General features: G+C 39.2%; 1 pseudogene; it reads right to left on the bottom strand.

Annotated features, from left to right (window-relative positions):
* The window catches only part of LOC133706164 (probable disease resistance protein At4g27220), a 28,793-nt pseudogene extending 28,368 nt beyond the window's left edge, over positions 1 to 425 (bottom strand).
* Between the last annotated feature and the right edge of the window lie 23,353 nt (positions 426 to 23,778).

Below are 23,778 nucleotides of genomic sequence, written 5' to 3'. Positions count from 1 at the left end.
GGAATTTCATTACCTTAATGTTGGAAAATATGTGGGAAAAGCACTGGTACTGAGTGCTCAATAAAATAGCGGGAGGAAGAAAAGGGAAGGCTTGTGAATGGAATACAGCTTCAAAAGCAACAAGGCAAGGTATAAGAATACCAATAAAATAGTTTACATGGATTCTAACTGACACTTGTGAATTAAAGCAGTAATTCCCATTAAAAATGCATTTTGATGACATAATTAAGATAATATAGGGACAGTGACAAACAAATAAAGAAAAATAAGGTGTAAAAGTACTCACGCAAAGAATGAAACGAATGAAAGGTTCAGTGTAATCACTTAGACGCCTCCATGGATGATACCAGCTCGCTTCCAACAACAAATATAATTAACCTAAGCTATGATCGGTCTAAGTTTTTTTTAGTTTTCTTTTTTTAAAAAAAAAAGTGTCACACACTCGGGTAATATGATTGACATCCAGAGTGCAGTTACTTTTTTCATCCCTCTTTTTTGGTTTTATTTTATTTCAGTCCTTCAAGTCTTTTTCTTTTGCTATTTCAATGAGTTTCTTTGCTCTTGAGTTGTTGTGCTTGCCCTCGAATATGCTAATTATTACAATTACATCACCTAAAAATTATAATTACATATTATAATTACAAATTTCAGTTTTTTGAAAAAACAATGATGAGGAAGGACCAATATTACAATGTGAGTAAATGAAAGGAGAATTTTAAATCTTTTTGTGACATGGTGACCAGCTAATCCAAGGAACCAATAGATTATCGCCACTTGCTCAACCTTATCTGCACATTAAGATAGGGGTAGAAAGTAGAGTAAGAGAGGGACGTGGAAATAGAAGGAGAGGTTGAGGGAGGCAGAAACGGAAGGAGACATGGAAAGGGGTTTCAGTTATCTTAAAAAAATTTGGTACAGTACATGATATAAAAATATAAATGAGAAAACAACGTCAAGATATCAACTTGACAAAAAAAATGTAGGTGGCGGTGTGTCTTCTTTTTGGTTTCCGAGGAAGATGAAGTCTGAATTAACCTCTCATTTTTGTTATGGTGGTCAAATTAATTCTTGAATATTAAGCTTGTCCCCCGGCCACCCTCTCTCTCTCTCTCTCTAACACCAATAACTAACCCCTAATGATATCTATGGTAAAAAAAAAAAAACATTAAATTTGATAAGAATTAGGAATGACACCTCAGCTATGACTTTAAAGGCTTTAATTTTTTATAATTAATATATCTAAGCTATGATCGGTCAATGTTTTTCTCAATTTTTTTATTTTTTTAAAAAACAAATCATCAAGGAAAGAAAAAAAACTTGCAAAAAAGTACAATTATTGAACAAACTCAACAAAATATCAAACTAATTAAATTCTCTATGGTGATTATGGTGAAGTTTTATAGAGTTTTACAGATTATATCATGATTTCAATAGCGTGTATTCACAACTTCTTTAACAAGAAGCGATAAGAAAGATGAGTATTCATCACATGTAGGGTTATAAAAACACATGAGAGGCTCTGTAAAATAATTAAATTCTCTTTTTACTCAATTTTCTAGACAAGCAAAAGAAGATATTATTACTTGACAAAAAACAACTAGTTAGAACCCAAAAAACCGAGTGAATGAGAGAAAAAGACTGATAGCTATAAAACAATCAACATAACCAATAGCCTCAATGATGAATATTCATCACATGTATGGTTTCCAAGAAAATAAAAAGAAACGAGCAGCACAACCCTCTTTCACCTCCAAGAAAAAAAAGAAAAAGAAAAGGAAAGAAAAAGGAAAAAAGAGTCAAACTTGGCTCCTCTTTTCAAAGTCCAGCTAAGTCAATGGCTTATTATATTCATATAAAGAAGTGGGATTTTATAAGCCATGTAATATATATCTCTTTTTTCTTGGCAACCAAACACAACTAGAAGCTCAAATGAAAACAATTTTGACGTCGAATATCCACCAAACAGTTGAGTACTTTGTTATATGTAATTTTTATGGTCCAATGGATAAATAATTTTCTTTTCTTTCATTTTATCAGCTTAATTTCCCATGTGAAATATTTAGTTTTCTGTTTTTTCAGCAACAGAATTGAATCCTTTATATATTCTTAAAACCAGATTTGAATTCTAAGTTCCTATTGTTGCATGTACACATTCTCCTTCAAAAAACAAATAATAAAGTCTCCTATGTTAATGAAGATTTAATTATAACTTAGCCCTGTAATTTATTAAAATTAATTATTTAGTCCTTGTAGTCTCATGGATAATTAAACAGTCTATTTAGTAGTGTTGACCACTGTCGCACGTCAAAAAAATCCGCGCGGCATCGGCTGACGATTTTATCATTTGTGTTGTGTTGATTGTTTCGTTGGAGTCGCCACCTAGTAATTTATTCAAGGCTACTAGGAAACCGGATGTACTAGTCTTGTCAGAGATTCGCGGGTAAGGGACTGGTTGTGGTTAGGGAAGGTATTAGCACCCCTAACGCACCCTACCTGAGGTAAGTTGCTCCATGGCTTTGACGTGTTAAAGAAGTTTTAATAATTGTCTTTTCATCGGATATTAGAAATACAACTTACATGTAAGTTAATAATTCTTGACCGTGATCCAATCAAAATATTAAATTCTTCTTTAATCTTTTGCAATTTTATCTTAAATAAAAATAAGACATCCATAAAACAAATACAAACACACACATACACTTTCACTATATTTTTTTTTTCTTTTCTTTTGTTTTTGTTACATCCACACTACAAATAATAAAAATTCAATACTAAAAATAAAATTACATCAAACAATTTAAAATTACAAAACAGCCCCTAAAACATCCAAAGACTTCTGGAATATGCAGAAACAGTGTGCAGGAATAGTGGCGGCGCGTGGGCTCACGCGCCGCCGCAAGAAAAACCCAGCAACAGAGGGGTCTGGATCGACTTCTTCCCCTCTTCTTTTCCTCGCCGGCGGTGAAGATCACCGTCACCTGTAACCAAAAGAAAACGCTCAAGCAGTCTGTTTTAGTTATTTTTTTAGATCTATTTTCCTCTGCTTTCCATCCTTGTCTGCTTCACTTTCTTCTTTCTCAGGTCTGTTCTTGGGGCTTCGTCGTCTTCTCCTCTACTTCAAGTACTTGGGCGGCGGTTGGTGGAGGTCTGGACCGGTCTGTGATGGCTGCGGGTCGTCGCTGCTGAAGAGACTGCAGGAGAAGAAGATGCCGCTGAGGGGTTGGTCGGATGAAGGAGGGTCGGTTGCTGAGGAAGGAGACGATCTGTGAGGGGGAGCCGCCTGTGGGCTGCTGAAGGCTGGTCTGTGGCCGGATGTGGACGGCACTGCTGGAGGAGGGCGCTGTTGGCTCCTACGGGTGAAGAAGAAAGGCAAGCTGGCTGGGAGAGAGGGGAGGAAGATGGGGTTATAGTGTTGTTATGGTCTGCTGTTGTGGGGAAGAAAAAAATCAAAAGCCTGGGGGGGTTGGAGCTGGCGGCCTGGAGAAGATGCAGAAGATCCGTTTGGGGAGAACGTCGAGAGGCTCGGGAGAAGAAGCTGGAAATGAGGGAACGGAGTGGCTGCTCCTGTTTGGTTTTTTAAAGGGAGGGGCTGTGAGTTTGTTGCCCCTGCAACTGAGAGGGAAGAGAGGGAGTTGGCTTCGGTTTTTTTCAGGAAAAGGGGGGGGCGCTGCCTCTTGGTTTTGGCCGAGACGAATGAGCGGCTGAGAGTGGGAGAAGCTGAGGTGAAGATGAAAGGAAAGGGAGGCAGTGTGTGGGTCTCCGGCTGAAAGAAGAAGAAAACCCAAATCCAGGGGGGCGGCTCCTCTTGAAAAAAAGATGGGTTTAGGGTTAGGTTTTTTTGTATTTTTTCTGATGATGTCAAAATTGCCCCCCCCCTGAAAATTCAGTATAGCATGGTATTTATAGGAAAAATTTTGCTAGGTTTTCAAACTAGTCCCTCAACTTTTCCTTTTCTTCTCTTTTCCTTTTTTTTGTAAATTTTGATTTTTTCTTATTTTTTTTGTATTTTTGAAAGCGAGCAAATATCAACGTCGACTCAATGAGGAAAATTAATGATTTTAAAATTAACACGTTAAAAGTTGAACGCGTTCGAAAGACCTTTGAAAATTTAAATTCTTTTTAGACGACGCTGAAAATGCTAAAAACGATGCAAATGTATTAAAAAATGTATTTTTTGGGCTTTCAATGCTTTTCGCTATTTTTGGATTTTTTCTGAAAATTTATTAAAACATGGGTCAAAAATTGGGTAGCAACAGATGCCCCCTCTTTACAATGCTTACGAAACAAAACTCAATGTTTTGCATAGTAAGCTTTGTAAAGAAAAACTTCTTCTTGTCTTCTTAACTTGTTCAATATCCACTCATGTAAAGACTTTACTCTCTTTTTCTTTCGTTAACTTGAGATCTTATCTAGCGACCTCCTTGAACCAAAACCAAAATCTGCGTGGTTGGGCTAACCTGAGATCCCGTCCGGCGATCCCCTTTAACCAGAACCAAAATCTGCGTGGTTGGGCTAACCTGAGATCCCGTCCGGCGATCCCCTTTAACCAGAACCAATATCCTGTGTGGTTGGGCTAACCTGAGATCCCGTCCGGCGATCCCCTTTAACCAGAACCAATATCTGCGTGGTTGGGCTAACCTGAGATCCCGTCCGGCGATCCCCTTTAACCAGAACCAATATCCTGCGTGTGGTTGGGCTAACCTGAGATCCCATCTGGCGATCCCCTTTAACCAGAACCATTATCCTGTGTGTGGTTGGGCTAACCTGAGATCCCATCCGGCGATCCCCTTTAACCAGAACCATCATCCTGTGTGTGGTTGGGCTAACCTGAGATCCCGTCCGGCGATCCCCTTTAACCAGAACCAATATCTGCGTGGTTGGGCTAACCTGAGATCCCGTCCGGCGATCCCCTTTAACCAGAACCAATATCCTGCGTGTGGTTGGGCTAACCTGAGATCCCATCCGGCGATCCCCTTTAACCAGAACCATCATCCTGTGTGTGGTTGGGCTAACCTGAGATCCCGTCCGGCGATCCCCTTTAACCAGAACCAATATTGTGTGTGTGGTTGGGCTAACCTGAGATCCCGTCCGGCGATCCCCTTTAACCAGAACCAGTATCCTGTATGTGGTTGGGCTAACCTGAGATCCCGTCCGGCGATCCCCTTTAACTAGAACCAACATGAGATCCCATCTGGCGACCTCATTAAACCAAAACTAAAAAATGTGTGTAGCTCGGTCAACCTGAAATCCCATCTGGCGATTCCCTTTAACCAAAGCTACATGAGATCCCATATGGCGACCTCATTTAACTGGAACTTAGAAAATGTGTAAAAAGTGGTCTCATTGTAATGGGTGACCTACCCAGATGGAAGATAAGAAAAATATGAAGTGGTCTCATTGTAATGGGTGACCTACCTAGATGGAGGATAGAAAAAAATATGAAGTGGTCTCATTGTAATGGGTGACCTACACAGATGGAGGATAGAAAAAAATATGAAGTGGTCTCATTGTTATGGGTGACCTACCCAGGTGGAAGATGAGAAAAATGTGAAGTGGTCTCATTATTATGGGTGACCTACCCAGGTGGAGGATAGAAAAAAATATGAAGTGGTCTCATTGTAATGGGTGACCTACCCAGATGGAAAAAATGTGATGTGCGGTCTCATTCTAATGGGTGACCTACCCAGATGGAAAAAAATGTGATGTGTGGTCTCATTATAATGGGTGACCTACCCAGATGGAAAAAAAATGTGATGTGTGGTCTCATTATAATGGGTGACCTACCCAGATGGAAGATAGAAAAAAAATATGAAGTGGTCTCATTGTAATGGGTGACCTACCCAGATGGAAGATGTGATGTGACAAGTGTGAAAAATGGGACTTACCTAGCGAAGTCCTGAAGGGATGATAGAAGAAGGGCCAGAAAACTTGGTGCTTCTTGATAATTCTTGATCGCAGGGTTTGGAAACTCGATGCTTCCTGACTGCAAGGTTGATCTTTTCATTTCTTTGAGATTTTCCTAACAGTAAGGCTTATCTCATCTTCTTCCCGTTCCAAGGTCACAACCATGATTCTCTATTATTATCAGCTCAATGATTCTCCCTTTTCTTTGTCCACAATCTTGCTGGACCTCATTGAGGATCTTTCTGTAACAAATCACAAGAATGTGCAATGCTTTAACGTTAGATGACATGCATGCATCCTTACCTAATGTGAAATATAGGTCCCCCCCCTTTGATGATCCATCGTCATAGGGTGCCTTTGTTTGCATTCCAAATCTTTAATGGTTCTTTCAATGCATTGGCTCATTCATGTGCTAGCCATCCACTCAGTTGTAAGTGTAGTGCCCATCCTAGGTTGTCCATGATGATTACTGCTCTCGCTGTTTATCAAGCTTGACTCTGCCCCCAAGTGTGGTGTTGCTTGATTCATCATGAAGAATTTTCTCTTTTGGATTCTTCTGAGAATTACCCTTTAATTGATTGTGTGCCTCATGCCAACACCCATTAAGATTGTCAACCAGTTATGAACTTGCCTCCAGTTGAAGCAATACTCTTCAAGTATATGATATCACCAATCTTCATGGAAATCATCCAGTCGTCCAGACATGCATCTCATAGCTTGCAGTGAAAGACTCATCGTTGTATGCTCAATGTTCTTTCTTATGGATTCCTCTCAGCTTGTCAAATCAGATAGTGGAAAGAAATGTCTTGACATCATCAATGGTGTTCATGTTATCACCCATATTCATACGGTGAAGTGCACATTTGAGCTCCAAAATAGATGGTCCCACAGTCAGTCTTGGTGGTGTGCATCTTTCTGACATTTATTCCAACGCAACTATGCGATAACATCTGTCATATCAATGTTTCAAAGGGTAACCCCAAGACGAAGATACAAGGTTGTCCCTCAATTGCAGCATTGTTTTCAATTGCTGCTAGAGTTCACTAGATCACTGACTGTCTTTGAACAACATTGCCCTCAGTAATGATCTGAATGCTTGTTCTGCTGATTAGCTTTCTTTAAACACCATTGTCCTCAGTGCATTGATTCATCATTTGATCATCTTTCTTTGCCCCCCAGCTGATATGAATACTATTTGTTTTCCTTCTCAGGGATCCACTATATTGCCACAAAGTGTCTCAACTTTTCAAGGAGTGTTGAGAAGAGTTGATGTCATTCTTGTAAAGGATTCTGCAAATTCGGTCGATGTTCTTGTTGTTTAACAATCATTCTTGTTCTGGAATCAACTCTCATATTTCAAAGATCATGTCATTTCAAGTCTAATTGTTGAAATCTAAGAGATGTCGGTTTTGGAAAAGATCTTTTGAAAATCAAGCTTTTTGGTCAAAGACCCAACACACACTATTCAATATAGTCCTTTGATTGTCTTGTATTTTGAAAACAGAAATAATCCGTTGTAAGATTAAAATGACTTTTTTCATGGTTCTTTGTCTCAGTTTTAATCTTTGATCTTGGGTATATCTTTTCACGGTCTGCAATGAGGTGACCTTCTGTGAATTTCAAGGAAAACAAAAGGCTCAAGTCAAAACTTGAGGATTCATCAAGAAAGATTGTTTTCTTTTTTAGCACCAATTTTATTAGCATGCACAATAACAAGTAGCTTAATCCATGAAGCCACGACTCTTATGGAAAGGCTCTTCAAGTTTTGAGAGCGCCATTTATCGGTTCAGATTGCTTACTTGATCAAAAAGGGCTTTTAAAAGCACGTAATGCAGGCTATGGTTCATGGCTATGAAAGAAAGGAAATTCACAGGCTCAAAAGGTGTTTGAGGGTTTTAAAGACCTAGGATCAACATCCACTATTCATCAACTCCTTTTCTATTGTTGTCTTTGCGGAGAAAGTGACATATAACCTTGTTAATATCAAAGATCAGACTTCTCTTAACATAAGTCATAGTGCTAATCCAACTTTTCTTTGATGAATAATCAATCTAATCCTTTGGAAGACACTAAAGGCTTTATCCTAGACACACCAAAAGACATGAAACTTGATTTTTTGTGTTGACTTTTGGCATTTGTTGTGTCTTTCTTCAATTGAAACCTCTTTTGCCCCTATTAGAATTGATAGGCATTCTCCTTCATTTCCACTTTTTTTTGCTTTTACATAACCTTCCTCAAAGTTTTCTTGGATGGCCCTCAATCTATGGCTTTTCTTGTTCTCCCTTTCTCAATCATTGGGCTTTTATTCTAAGCCTTTCTTTTATCATTGATTCTATCAGTGTCTTTATCCTTCCTAATAACATATCTCTCATTGCCCCCAGTGTGGGGTGTGATCCTAGTCAAGGTTTCTTTTTGAAAGAAAATATTTTACCAGGCTCGAAATGGGACTGCAAGGGATATAATCTTTAGAAAGTGAAAGGATAACAAAGATGGCCTTTTCTCATTTCAAGCAAGGTCGGTTAGAACCGATAAATTTTGACCTCGTCCAGTGTAATGATTTGGACTTGTAAGAATCATGATTCACGAGTCCATAACTATTGAATCCACTACATGTCATTATGCATACTGCTAAAACTAGCTATATGATGTGTGGTTCAGTTTTAGGAGGTATGAGTTCAAAATTGTTTGGTCACCTCATGTCATTTTCAAGCATCAAGTCATTTCTGCAATCAAAACACTTTTAATGTTCATGATTAAACTTTGCATGTTGGAGTTTTGATCAAATATATTTTGTCAAAATACCCTTTGAAAGAAGCATCTCATGATTTCATAACAACAAAAAGACAACGAAAAGACATGTTTCGTTGAAGGGTGAGATGTGATCCCGAAACAAAATGCAGAATGGCAAAAATTCCATAACAACATGATTGACAGTTCAACGCCCTTCTTGGATCAACTATTCTGGCAATATCTGTGTTTCGCCGAGCAATTTCAATCTCTTGTCATTCTGAGAATGTTCTGGCGACAAAATGATCGATGACAAGCTCCTTCACAGATTCCTCTCGTCTTTTGCTCACCAACTTCCGGACTCGATTCTTGCAATTGTTCAATTGAAATGGCTGAGGACCCCACCATGACATCACATCTCTTGTTTGGATTATACCACTTAGAAAACGGTGGTTGCATGGGATCTGTCAGAGTCAGGCAAAAGTCTGGAATCTGGCAGATGCTGGTAAATAAACCCACATGGCAAAGGAATGTCTATCTTTGGCAAAGACATTGGAGTAGTTGATGCTTGAGCGAAACTTGACTAGGCAAAATAACTGAGGTTTCTCAATTGAGAGTCATCTTCTGATTCAACTCTCTTCACAGTTCTGGAATTCATGGCAGAACCTTCAATCTTTCACTTCTTCATGGCTCGTTCAATTCTTTCGACAATCTTCACAACATCATGTCAATCTTCCCATATTATTGTGGTCGTTTGTGGATTGTTGGAAACCCTCCACTAGCTAGGTAATCTTGGCAGCATACAGAAACATGCAGTACCACCACTGCCGACGTGTGGAATCACGCGTTGTCTCAATTGGAAGAGAACCTAATGAATCTGAAACCCTTTTATCTCCTCTTTGATTCCTCACTAATGGTGCAGCAAACAGACACCTGTAGAGGGAGCTCTGCTCTGTGGAAGTTTCAGTCTTCTTCATGTTTTTCAGTCTAGGCATGTCTTTTCTCTCTACTTTTGCATTTTAATACTGACACTGTTATGAGGAAAATTATAGATGATCTGAAACTATTGTATTCCTTCTTGGATTTCCCACTTGCAGATCCATAAACAGATTCCTTTCGAGAGAGCTCTGCTACATTGAAGTTTGATGTCTGCCCCTATTTTCTAGCTCAAGTCTGGCTTTTCTGCCTACTATAGTGTTTCGATGCTGAAACTGGTGGTGTAAATTTCATATCGTCTGAAACTACTACATCCCCTCATACATTCTCCACTTGCAGAGCCATAAACGGGTTTTTTTAGAGAGAGCTCTGCCACGTCAAAGTTCGATGACTGCTCATGTTTTCAGACTAGGTCTGACTCTTCGGCCTACTCCAGTGTTTCAGTTCTGAAACTAATGAGACAAAGTTTTGTAGCATATGAAAATGTTGCATCCCCTCTTGCATGCCCCACTGGCAGATCCCCAAACAAATCTCTACAGAGAGAGCTCTGCAACGTAGAAGTTTGATGTCTGTTCATGTTTTTCAGACCAAGTCTGGCTCTTCAACCTACCACGGTGTCTTTGTGTTGAAACTGATGAGAGATTTTTATAGCATATGCAACTTATAAATCCCCTCTTGCATTCCCAACTTGCAGAGCCATAAACGGATTTTTGTAGAGAGAGCTCTGCCACATTGAAGTTTGACGTCTGCTAACATTTTTAGACCAAGTTTGACTCTTCTACCTACTACAATGTTTTACTGGTGCCACTGGTGAGAGAAAGTTTTAAAGCATATGAAACTACTACACCCCCTCTTACGTTCCCCACTGGCAGATCCACAAACAAATCTCTATAGAGAGAGCTCTGCAACGTAGAAGTTCAGGGTCAAATCATGGTTTTTTTTTTTTTTTACATCTTGTGCCGCTGAACTGGAATTGAGCTAACAGTTGGGGTAACGTCAAAGAAGGCTAACACACCATGCACAGAAGGCTAGTAGTTATTTGGTGCCATTGAAAGATGTGGAGGCGATTAACAATTAACAGGGCAGCTGACCAAGAACAAAAGTTGTCATTAGTTGATGACCGAAGCCATTGTTGTTGTTCATGACTGAAAAGGAGGTGCAGCTTCAATGGGACGTAGACGAGCGGTGTTCTCACATAAAACTGTGCAGACATTCCCTTTCCATTTGATGCTCTACACTTGTTCAGGCAGATCTGAGCCTAGCTACTTCCCCTTTGATGCTCTCAACTTTCTTTTGACTCTGTGCCTCTCTGACATCTTTCTTCATTTCCATCGTCTTTTTTTCAATCACGTGTAGCACAGCTTGTGTGGGGGAACTTATCTTTTAACCCGGTACATGCATGATAAATGTATGAACATGTAAACTATATGAAGAACTCGCCCTTCGAGGGGTGACAATATGGTCGTAACTCTTGTATGATGAAACAGGAATCTTGATTCTTGCCCAAACTCTACAATAAAAATTTTCTGAGTGACGGCCATTGGGTCACCCACAAGTCTTGAGTTCAAGATGCTTCAAGAAGGGTTTGCCCTGATGCAAATAAAAAATAGCACATACAACCTAAGGACATGTTCTATTCACTATGTGAACATGGGTAGGTTCTCTACCTGGTCTCAAAAGGGTCTCATATCTGCCCAGTGACGTTCTTCGTAAAGACAGTATGGGGGCGTTGCAAGGAATATTTTAGGTACGTCTACCCACCATTACCAAGCAGGCACTCATATATGAGTTCGGTTTTTCACGCATCTGAACCCTGACCAATAGTCATAGGGCAGATCGCTAATTCACCACCTAACTTAAAAGCTTGTGTGTGCTTTCAAAAATAAATACAAGTGATGCATGAAACAATTCTAAAAATGCATGGATAAGACAAATAAAACAAGACAAAAATACAAAAACTTAAACACATCAAATACACAAAGCTTAGTCCAATATAGTCAGAAACAGTACCTTCCCTAGTGGAGTCGCCATTCTGTCGCACGTCAAAAAAATCCGCGCGGCATCGGCTGGCGATTTTATCATTTGTGTTGCGTTGATTGGTTCGTTGGAGTCGCCACCTAGTAATTTATTCAAGGCTACTAGGAAACCGGATGTACTAGTCTTGTCAGAGATTCGCGGGTAAGGGACTGGTTGTGGTTAGGGAAGGTATTAGCACCCCTAACGCACCCTACCTGAGGTAAGCTGCTCCATGGCTTTGACGTGTTAAAGAAGTTTTAATAATTGTCTTTTCATCGGATATTAGAAATACAACTTACATGTAAGTTAATAATTCTTGACCGTGATCCAATCAAAATATTAAATTCTTCTTTAATCTTTTGCAATTTTATCTTAAATAAAAATAAGACATCCATAAAACAAATACAAACACACACATACACTTTCACTATATTTTCTTTTCTTTTCTTTTGTTTTTGTTACATCCACACTACAAATAATAAAAATTCAATACTAAAAATAAAATTACATCAAACAATTTAAAATTACAAAACAGCCCCTAAAACATCCAAAGACTTCTGGAATATGCAGAAACAGTGTGCAGGAATAGTGGTGGCGCGTCTTCCCACGTGCCACCATCACTGGCGGCGCGTGGGCTCACGCGCCGCCGCAAGAAAAACCCAGCAACAGAGGGGTCTGGATCGACTTCTTCCCCTCTTCTTTTCCTCGCCGGCGGTGAAGATCACCGTCACCTGTAACCAAAAGAAAACGCACAAGCAGTCTGTTTTAGTTATTTTTTAGATCTATTTTCCTCTGCTTTCCATCCTTGTCTGCTTCACTTTCTTCTTTCTTAGGTCTGTTCTTGGGGCTTCGTCGTCTTCTCCTCTGCTTCAAGTACTTGGGCGGCGGCTGGTGGAGGTCTGGACCGGTCTGTGATGGTTGCGGGTCGTCGCTGCTGAAGAGACTGTAGGAGAAGAAGACGCCGCTGAGGGGTTGGTCGGATGAAGGAGGGTCGGTTGCTGAGGAAGGAGACGATCTGTGAGGGGGAGCCGCCTGTGGGCTGCTGAAGGCTGGTCTGTGGCCGGATGTGGACGGCACTGCTGGAGGAGGGCGCTGTTGGCTCCTACGGGTGAAGAAGAAAGGCAAGCTGGCTGGGAGAGAGGGGAGGAAGATGGGGTTATAGTGCTGTTATGGTCTGCTGTTGTGGGGAAGAAAAAAATCAAAAGCCTGGGGGGGTTGGAGCTGGCGGCCTGGAGAAGATGCAGAAGATCCGTTTGGGGAGAACGTCGAGAGGCTCGGGAGAAGAAGCTGGAAATGAGGGAACGGAGTGGCTGCTCCTGTTTGGTTTTTTAAAGGGAGGGGCTGTGAGTTTGTTGCCCCTGCAACTGAGAGGGAAGAGAGGGAGTTGGCTTCGGTTTTTTTCAGGAAAAGGGGGGGGGTGCTGCCTCTTGGATTTGGCCGAGACGAATGAGCGGCTGAGAGTGGGAGAAGCTGAGGTGAAGATTAAAGGAAAGGGAGGCAGTGTGTGGGTCTCCGGCTGAAAGAAGAAGAAAACCCAAATCCAGGGGGGCGGCTCCTCTTGAAAAAAAGATGGGTTTAGGGTTAGGTTTTTTTGTATTTTTTCTGATGATGTCAAAATTGCCCCCCCCCTGAAAATTCAGTATAGCATGGTATTTATAGGAAAAATTTTGCTAGGTTTTCAAACTAGTCCCTCAACTTTTCCTTTCCTTCTCTTTTCCTTTTTTTTTGTAAATTTTGATTTTTTCTTATTTTTTTTGTATTTTTGAAAGCGAGCAAATATCAACGTCGACTCAATGAGGAAAATTAATGATTTTAAAATTAACGCATTAAAAGTTGAACGCGTTCGAAAGACCTTTGAAAATTTAAATTCTTTTTAGACGACGCTGAAAATGCTAAAAACGATGCAAATGTATTAAAAAATGTATTTTTTGGGTTTTCAATGCTTTTCGCTATTTTTGGATTTTTTCTGAAAATTTATTAAAACATGGGTCAAAAATTGGGTAGCAACAACCACCCTCCATTTACTATATAGTTCCTTTAAAAAATGCCTTCCTTCGTTATGAAATTTCCTCAACTGCATACTTTTCTTTTCCTTATTCTATTTTTTAAGAAAGAAAAAAATATTAATTGGAAAAGAACTAAACTATATGTAACTTTAAAAATATAAGAATTAAACATATAGTTATGGAAACTGTGGGATTAATTAATTATTCTTATCAAATTATAGAGACTAAATTATAATTGGTTAAGTGTTTGTTTGGAGGAGTGTTTGCAAATACCTAGAGATTGAATACAAGAAAGACACATGATTGTCAAGTTGGTGGTAGAGGACCAAGATGACAAGTGTAAAAGTTTAATTGGACAAATCAAGGGCTTAATTTATGCTTAGAATATTGAAGTTTGATGGGCAATTAGGGACTTAATTGAACTAATATAAAATCAAGGACTAAACTGAAAAAAACACATGATTGTAGAGGTTGAAATTAACCAAATCAAGGACCAAATTGAAAGGAATTGAAATTGTAGTGATCAATTAAGGTTGAAATTAAAAACCATGGACTCATTTGTAAAAGGCACTCGAATAAAATGATTTAAATTAGAATTTATAGGGGTGTAATTGCAAGAATTAAAAGGATTTTGAGTCAATTAAGAGTGCGTGTACCATGATTAGAAGAAAAGAGATTGAATTAATTTTCAGGAAAAATCAATTAAGAGCCCTAATTTTTAGGGTTTTAGTAGATGATATGTCGTTTGATTTTAATGAAAGGATACAAATGACACACCGTTGACTGGTTTTCTTCTTCTTGTAGCAAAATATGATGACCGAGTTAGCATTTTTTAAGAGCTCGTTGTGGAGTTCTAGACAAATGACATGAGATTTTTTGCAAATAAAATAAGAACATCCTTTCTACAACCTCAGTTCCATGGAATAAGACGTTTACATCCCAATTCATTCATAGTAGTTTCCAACATCTTTTGATCAATCATCACAACAATTTTAGATTCTGGGTTGATTGAGTTGACACCTTTGAACAAATGAATGTGAATCTACAAATCTCCAAATTAAACATGATTAGATCCAAACAAAAGGTGTTCACCTCTTCTACTAACTTCAGGTGGTTTCCGATGATGTATACATCAGAGTTGCTCAGGCAAAGCTTTGAAAATAGTCAACCCAATCAGTCTCGACTGTGTCACTCATTTCACAAAAAACCATTAGGTTCTTATCAATGACTTTGAAAAGGCTAGAAATAACTCCTTACCCTCCAAATCTAGCAAATCACAAAGTACCCCTCAAACCAAAACCACAATTGCAAAACCTACTTAGTAAAAGAACTTATAGTTGTTAGCTTTTGTCTAGGACCCTCTCACTTTAATCAAAGGGCTAAACTTTGATCAATCTTTGAGAGAATTCATAAAAAAACCTAGAAAAACCATATAAATACCCATGGAAATTAGAGCTGGAGAGAAGGAGAAAATGAGAGAAAAAAAGAGGGAAAACATGGGGAAATAATCTGTTAATAGACCATATTGTGAAGGTTTAATAACCTAAGAACCACATACAACCCACCATATGAGAGGAAACTAGGAGGGTGAGGGATGATTTAGACACCAAAAGACAAGACAAGAGAGGAAGAGGGCCAAGAAGGAGTTGGCGGTAGCAAGGGAAGAGAAAAAGAACAATCGAAACATTTGTGGGAGAAAGGGCAAGAAGGAGCTGGCGGTAACAAGTGATTGGAATAATGGTATGGTTCTGGAAAAAAAATATGTTGTAGGATGGTTCGTACACGAAAAGAAGTAAGGAAAGACCCATCTCCTGTGCGAAGGAGGGGGTATGGCTCGTTGTATGGTAACGAAACAGAAAGGGATCCACTGAAGGATACTGCTTCTCACTTACTTGTAGCATCAACTCATTCTGAGAAGGGAGAATCAACAGGGCATCAAGATGACTCTACCTCCTGTACGATAGAGGTGTTATTGCCCGAGGCAGTAAGTGGTTGAGGACTAAAAGATAGACCCCTGTTGGCGATACCAACAGTCACACCTAATCCGTATTCAAACCTTGTAGTTTTGGAACAACTGGTCAAGGTAGTGGCAGCAATGATAACCACGGGTATGTCTAGTCCCGCTCCTCGACGAGAGAGTGGTCACTCTAGTCTAATGGGTGAAGGGTATGCGAGAGATGGGTTGTACTACTTATTTAGGGGAGGAAGACGTTGAAGTCACCGAGCATTGGTTGAGGAAGGTAGAAAGAGTTATAGATCAGATGCAAGTGCCAGAGGAAACATGAGTGGACTGTGTGACCCAGTTGTTAACTAAGAGCGCCCACTCCTAGTTGGAAACTATCAGAGAGAGGAGAACAGGAGAAGAGTTAAAGTGGAGAGATTTTTGAGAGGAGTTTGAGGAGAGGTATTACTCTTGGCAACACATAAAGAAAAAAGAACAGGAGTTCCTAGATCTAAAACAGAAGGATATGATAGTTTTGGAATATGAGAGGAAGTTCTAGGATTTATCTATCTTTGCCACCATTTACATTCCCACCGAGCATCATCTAATAAAACGGTTTTGGGATGGGCTTAGACAGGAGCTGAAGATAACCTTGGTAGCTATGCAGTTCTAGTCTGTCTTAGAATTGGTACGGGCTGCTCAGGGTATGAAGAAGGTAATAAATGACACTATAAAGCCAACTAATAAATAGAGTCAAGTAAGGGGATTTAAGAGAAAGGAATTTATGCATCCTACAGGAAGGACCCCTCCAAAAAAGAAAAAAAGTGGACAGTCATTCGAGCAATTTCATAGAAGAAAGGGGAGCTTTATTCATGGAGGGAAATTCATGGGGAGCTAGATGCTGGAGCTTTATTCGTGGTTGGATCACTTGTGTTTTTAGTGCTTGCTACTCCCAGTACTTACACTAGAAGTGCTCTCATCTTTGAAGGAATGTAAACAATTGTTAATATGAAACTTATGATGTATAGGAAATTGCCATGTTTTTTTTTGGGTTTGAATATAAACATACACTTTTAGTTAGATTTCAAGAGTGAGCTAAACTTAAAAAAAATCATAAGTATGTTTTTGTTAGAAATAACTTTTTACTTAAATCAAAAGTGTGTTCCAAAATTGATTTATAAGTTTAAATTGTGGATTGCATCTTACACTATATTTTTTTAATTAAAAAATAGTTAATTTGAGTTGTTTTTATTAAACATAAAAAATAGTTAAAAATTAAAAATAATTACGTTAATAAACTTTTAAAGATATTTTCATTGAATTAAGTATTTCAACACGAAATTTATGTTCTTATACAGTTATATATTAATTCTAACAAAAAATATGATTTCTATGTTTAAATGTTGGTATTAATAACGGATACAACAATGAGGCAGTTAAGTTTATTGGATAAAATAAAATTATTAAAAAAATTATTTTTTTTATAATATTTTTTTAGATCGTTTTAATATATTGATATAAAAAATAAATATTAATAATCATAGTTTTTACTTTAAAATAATAATTTGATATGAATATGCTAAAGATTTAAAATAATAGTAATAATAAAAATAGATTAAAACTATAAAATACTCTAATATGATATTCATTCTGCACTTTGTTCAGCACGCAGTACCTCTACCTATGCACGATTGCCCCAACAGCAAACAATTATTGTTGTTATTTTAGGTGCCACCTAGTCCTTTGCTAGAAACTTAACAAAAGCCTTTTATAGGTGCTACCTCACGCGTCGTCTTAGTTACTGACCATTGATTGCTCATTGCTTGATGCGTGGAGATAGGATCAGATTTTGAAAGCTAAATCTTGCATCAAGGATGGCTACTGGTATTGCAGGTAGGAGTACATTTATAATTCATGTCATTTTCTTAGCTCAATGAACATTATTTTTTTACAATTTTATATTTTCATGTAATGTTTTGTGATATTTTATCCTTGCATTTTCTTGACAATTTAATGTGTTTTGTTGCATTTTCTTTTAAAATTAGAAAAAAACTCAAAAAAATATGTCTTTTCAATAATTTTATTCATTTCATTATTTTATTTATTTAATTTGTGTGACAAGAAATCTTGAAAAAAATATAAAAATATAAAAAATAAATAATATAAAAATATATAGTTGGGGTTGCAATTGGACTAATATTTGAGTATCACAAGTAAAAATAAAGTTTGTAAATTTTTAAATCATAATTGAGATTTGAATTGAAGAGAAATGGGCTTAAATTGGCTAAAATTGAATGAAATTGAAGTTCAAGGATGAGTTTGGAACAAATAGCCAAGTTAGAAAATCAATTAAGGGCTTTATTGAAGAAACAAATTGAAATTGGAAGGCAATTTGACTCAAAACAATGAAGAATTGAAGGACCAAAGCCCTTAAATGGATAAAGCCGATAATTTAGAGGTCATATTCTGTCAGGGTTATAGTTGAAAGAAATTAAAGAGAGATGAAGATCTGCGCATGGCTACGGCTACCTGTTTTGAGAATTATGGATTTTTATCCCTAACTCAAAACGGCACCTATTATTCATTAAAAATAAATCTGTAACAGAACAGATGGAAAAAACTGCTAGAATTTAGGCAAGAAATTCAGAATGAGCCAAGATTTTAAGTGAGATGAAATTTGTCTCACTTTTTTCTTATAGTATCATGGATAATTGAACAGAGGAACGTTTAGAGGATAGAATATTTAGAATCTCTAGCAATAGCCAGTAAGGTATCTGCTCGAAAAACCCTTACTATTAATGCTAGGCAGTAAGGTTCTACTTATAATTTAGAATTAGTTCTCAGCAACTTCACAGTTTAACTAAAACATTTCTTAGCTAGTCTTTTGTAATGAATAAAGTAGCCAGGATAATTTCCAGCATACTTCCACCTTTAACGAAGCAATTAGGGTTTCTAGCAACTTTAACTTGCTATATATAAGTTTAACTCTTACCATGAACATTGGCATTTAATGGAAATTCATTGTAGGATAATAAGGAATTAAGCTTCATGAAACATGATATAATGCAAGAGTTAAACAGGCTCTTGTTTTCCAACATCACAAGCTATATGCTTAGAAAGAAGCTTGTGAAAGGGTTTGTAAGCAGCAAACAATTAGAAATCAGAGGATACATTGCAATTGCCAGCAATGTATCTGCTCGAAAAAACCATTCAACAAGGGGTTCTGCGAGGAAAACATGAGATTGTTCATACAATAGATTTGATATCAGTTTCAAACTTTTGAACAAATAATACAACATCAAGTCTCAGTCATCACATGCTCGTGCAAAAACATTTATTCAAGATCTCATGCTGCTTTGCCAGGCCCATTTCCAAAACCACATAAGCATATGCAATAGAAACAGAGCATCAGATTGACAGAGAAAACATACTGATGCCGCAAATACCCAAGTCGTAGAGCCATTAATTTGAGCAGAAAGGAGAATGAAAGTGTCACGTGCTTCACTCAATGCATGCATGCAACGCATGCATGGCAGAGGTGCACTGAACATGGGTGCAGACAAGGGCACAAATTAATTGCATTTCAGTTACTTTCATTCAATTAGCATTTCAGTTACTTTCATTCAATAATACAGAGGAATTGTTTCAGTTATGAAGAGGTTCCTATTCTCCAGCGGCAGTTCCATTCTGCAGCAATTAATTGTATTAAGTTGCTTTATTTCTGTTATCTGTAATGGCTATTTATAGCCGGTTGAATTCAATTAAGGATATGATATTTTCCAGAACTCTACTCCTTGCCTTTCTCCTCTCTCTATTTTCACAAAATTCTGAATTAAACTTATCATTTGGTATCAGAGCCGTTTCGGTCTATGGACACCCGTGGAAAAACTAATGTTGAATTCCGCAACGAAGTCAATGAGACTTTGGTTAGGCACGAGGCCAGCTTTGATCAACTCAATGCAGCCTTACAAACTATTCTCACTGAATTACAGGCCATTCGTACCACCCAACGTACGCAAGCCGTTCCTCCTGACATCAACCCATTTGCACAGGAATCTTCTTCCCATCGAGCAACCAACCCCCCTTCTGTTGCTAGTTTTGATCACCCACATCCACCACAACTCAAGCTGCATTTCCCAAAGTTCAACAGAGAAGACCCAATTGGTTGGCTTCATAGAGTTGAACAATACTTTGAGTTTCAGAACATTAGAGTTGCACAACGCGTACAGTTAGCTACATTCCACCTGGAAGGCATTGCGTTACAATGGTTTCGTTGGCTAACAAAGTTATGTGGGCCACTCACTTGGGATGAACTTACACAGGCCATCTCACTAAGATTCGGTCCAACCGAATATGAAGATCCCTCTGAAGCTTTAACCTGATTGAAACAAACATCAACTGTTGCTATGTACCAGGAAGCCTTTGAAAGGCTCTCCCATAGAGTTGATGGCCTCCCCGAAACATTCCTAATTGGTTGTTTTATTGTAGGATTATGGGATGAAATTTGATTAGATGTCAAGATTAAACAACCCAAAACCTTGGCAGACACAATTGGAGTGGCACGACTGGTGGAAGAGCGCAACCAACTGCAACGCAAGCCTTTTTCGAATAATCGTTTACTGCCAGTAACGACATTTCAGAGAGGGCACTCCAATCCTTCTCCTAGGATTCTAGGCTCATCTCCTAATCAACGAGCAAATATTGAATCCTCACCTTCAACTACTCCGTTCCGAAGAATTACAAATCAAGAAGCTAGGGAACGACGAGGGAAGGGACTTTGCTATTACTATGACGAGAAATACTCTATAGGCCATCGTTGTAAACAGCCACAATTTTTCATGATAGAGGACTCTCCCTGCGATGAGAACTCTAAGGAAGACCAGCTGGAGGCAGAGCTTATAGAGGTGACACCTGAGATTTCCTTCCATGCTATTGCTGGTGCTGAGCATCCCCAAACAATTCAAGTCTTGGGAAAACTACAGAACAAAAGCTTGATAATGTTGATAGATGGGGGCAGCACTCATAATTTTATTGACCAAGCCATTGCAACTCAGTTTGGCCTGCCGATCGTCAAAGACAGGAAACTTCAGGTGGTGGTTGCTAATCGGAAACGAGTAGAATGCGCAGGCCATTGCCAAGGAATCATGTTATCCATCCAGGGAATTACCATCACGGCTGATTATTATGTTCTGCCTGTGACAGCCTGTCAGGTAGTTCTGGGGGTGCAATGGTTGAAGACCTTGGGACCAGTGGAAACAGACTACAAACAGCTCACCATGACCTTTAGAATCAGCGGAGTCAGGCATACTTTGCAGGGTCTTGGACGGGAGGCTGAAGCATCTAGCATTGAGGTTCTGCATAATAAGGAGTGTTCGGGTCTACAGAGGATGGGGTTCTTCTTTCAAATTCAACCACTTAAAAACACACTTTCAACAAATACATACCCTCCAGCGATCCAATGTCTCTTGGAGGAGTTTGCAGTGGTCTTCGCCCCTAACCCCAGTCTCTCTCCTCACCGCCAACATGACCATAAGATTCCACTCCAGCCTAGCACAGGTCCAGTAAGCGTGCACCCTTACAGATATCTATACTATCAAAAGGCAGAGATTGAACGCATGGTGAAGGAGCTGTTAGAATCGGGACTCATACGACCAAGCAATAACCCTTTTTCCTCACCAGTTTTGTTGGTGAAAAAACCCGATGGCACTTGGCGATTTTGCATTGACTACCGGGCTCTCAACAAGATCACCATAAAAGATAAGTATCCTATACCAGTTATTGATGAGTTATTAGATGAGCTCCATGGAGCTAAGTTCTTTTCGAAATTGGATTTACGGTCGAGCTATCACCAAATTCGTTTGAAGGAGGATGATATTCTGAAGACGGCATTTCGAACCCACGAGGGACACTATGAGTTCATTGTCATGCCTTTTGGGCTAACTAATGCCCCAGCAACCTTCCAAAGCCTCATGAACGACCTTTTTCGACCCTACCTTCAGCAATTTATTTTGGTATTCTTCGATGACACCCTAGTTTATTCCAAGTCATGGCAAGATCACCTAACTCACTTGCAACTTGTCCTTAAAATTTTAGCTGATAACCAGTTGTTTGCCAAAGAGTCCAAATGTCATTTTGGAGTTCAATAGGTTAAGTATTTGGGGCATTCGATCAACAAAGATGGCGTATCTGTGGACCCTGATAAAATACAAGCAGTGGTGGCTTGGCCCACACCCACTACAGCCAGGGAAGTTCGAGGATTCCTAGGCTTAGCCGGATATTATAGGAAATTCATTCGTCACTTTGGCAGCATGGCAGCTCCTATGACCAAACTCTTGACTAAAGAAAAGTTCCATTGGACTGACGCAACGGAGGCAACATTCAATCAACTCAAGCAGGCCCTCACGACTCCACCCACCTTATGCCTTCCGGATTTTTCTCAGCCCTTTGTAGTTAAATGTGATGCCAGTGGGTTGGGAATAGGTGTCGTCCTTACTCAAAACAGCCACCCCGTGGCTTATTTTAGTGCAGCCCTTAAAGGAACGTCCCTCACTCTTTCTACATATGAAAAGAAGATGCTAGCCATTGTCAAAGCAATCGGAAGTGGCGACATTACCTACTTGGGAAACCATTTATCATGCGTACAGACCATAAAAGCCTCAAGTACTTACTGGAGTAGCGCATTGCCACTCCTGCCCAGACACGATGGCTTCCCAAGCTTCTGGGATACAATTACACTATTGAGTATAAGAAGGGGGTTGAGAATCAGGCTGCAGACTCCTTATCACGTATAGGAGAGGTGCACTTCCTCTCCATTTCAGTTCCCCACGCAGATTGGTGGCCCCAACTACAAACGAAGGTGAAACAGGATCTATTTTATGCTTCATATACCAGCAAGAATACCTCCCAACCGATGACCCTACATGATGGGGTTTGGTTCCACAATGATAGAGTTTTTCTAAGTCCTACTTCCTCCCTGATTCCGTTGATTCTAGCTGACAGTCACTCATCTCGTGTGGGGGGACATTTCAGGTTCCAGAAGACCCTTTCTCGGATCAGCCACAACTTCTTTTAGCCAAAGCAACGACAGACATTGAAGGAATACCTGCAAATGTGTGCGGTCTGCCAACAATGCAAATCAGATTGCATGAAACCTGCGGGGTTGCTTCAGCCCCTGCCTATTCCCACGCAAATCTGGACAGATATTTCAATGGATTTCATTGAAGGCCTTCCCATTTCAAACGGTCATTCTGTCATTATGGTAGTGGTAGATCGCCTCTCCAAGTATGCTCACTTTATTCCCCTGAAGCATCCCTTTACAGCTGCTTCGTTGCTAAGACATTTGTGGCAAATGTGGTTCGTTTACATGGTATTCCCACCTCCATTGTGAGTGACAGAGATAAGGTCTTCATTAGCTCCTTCTGGCAGACCCTCTTTCAGCTACAAGGGACACAGTTATGTGTGAGTTCCAGCTATCATCCCCAGACCGATAGACAGACAGAGGTCGTCAATCGCGTCTTGGAGTAATACCTTCGCTGCTTTGTCGGCCTACAACCAAAGACATGGATGGACTGGATACCTTAGGCAGAGTTTAGCTACAATAAATCGACCCATTCGTCAACCAAAATCAATCCCTTTGAGGTTGTCTATGGAATTCCACCGCCACACCCGCTCACCTATATTCCAGGAACTGCCAAAGTTCAAGCTGTCGAGGAATACCTCCAAGACCGAGACTCCCTCTTACGTGATCTTCATAGAAATCTTCGTCTTGCTCAAGAGAGAATGACGAGCCATGTGATTAGTACTTAAAAGTGCATTTTTATCAAGGTTTTATATCATCATTTTGCACTTGAAGTATCAATAACTCCTTAACTAAAGCATGTTTTATAATAACATATCTAATTATATAAGATACCTTTAATTTATGGTAAATATTCATCTTAAATGCAGGCCTATCACATAAATGAAAGAATTGATTGATGAGTTGAGGTAGTGAAATTGAAAGGACAAAGAGATGGCCAAACTTAGAAAAGAGATGCTGGTGCAGTCCAAACTGGAACACTGTTCGGTAATTTGGTCATATCTGGAGCTGTAAATCTTGGATTTAGGTCTCTTTTATATGGACGGAAAGATAAGACATAGGCCTACAACTTTCATGTGGAGCCCAAGATTTAAAAAGGCCGTTTTCAAGTCCAAATTGTAGCAACAACAGAGAAGTCCGAATCTGTCCTGCAGCCCAGACACTGTTTA

The sequence above is a fragment of the Populus nigra genome, chromosome 1 (assembly GCF_951802175.1).
Source record: "Populus nigra chromosome 1, ddPopNigr1.1, whole genome shotgun sequence".
Classification (NCBI taxonomy): domain Eukaryota; kingdom Viridiplantae; phylum Streptophyta; class Magnoliopsida; order Malpighiales; family Salicaceae; genus Populus; species Populus nigra.
The sequence above is the reverse complement of the archived record's forward strand: the minus strand, read 5'-3'. Positions and strand labels throughout refer to the sequence as shown.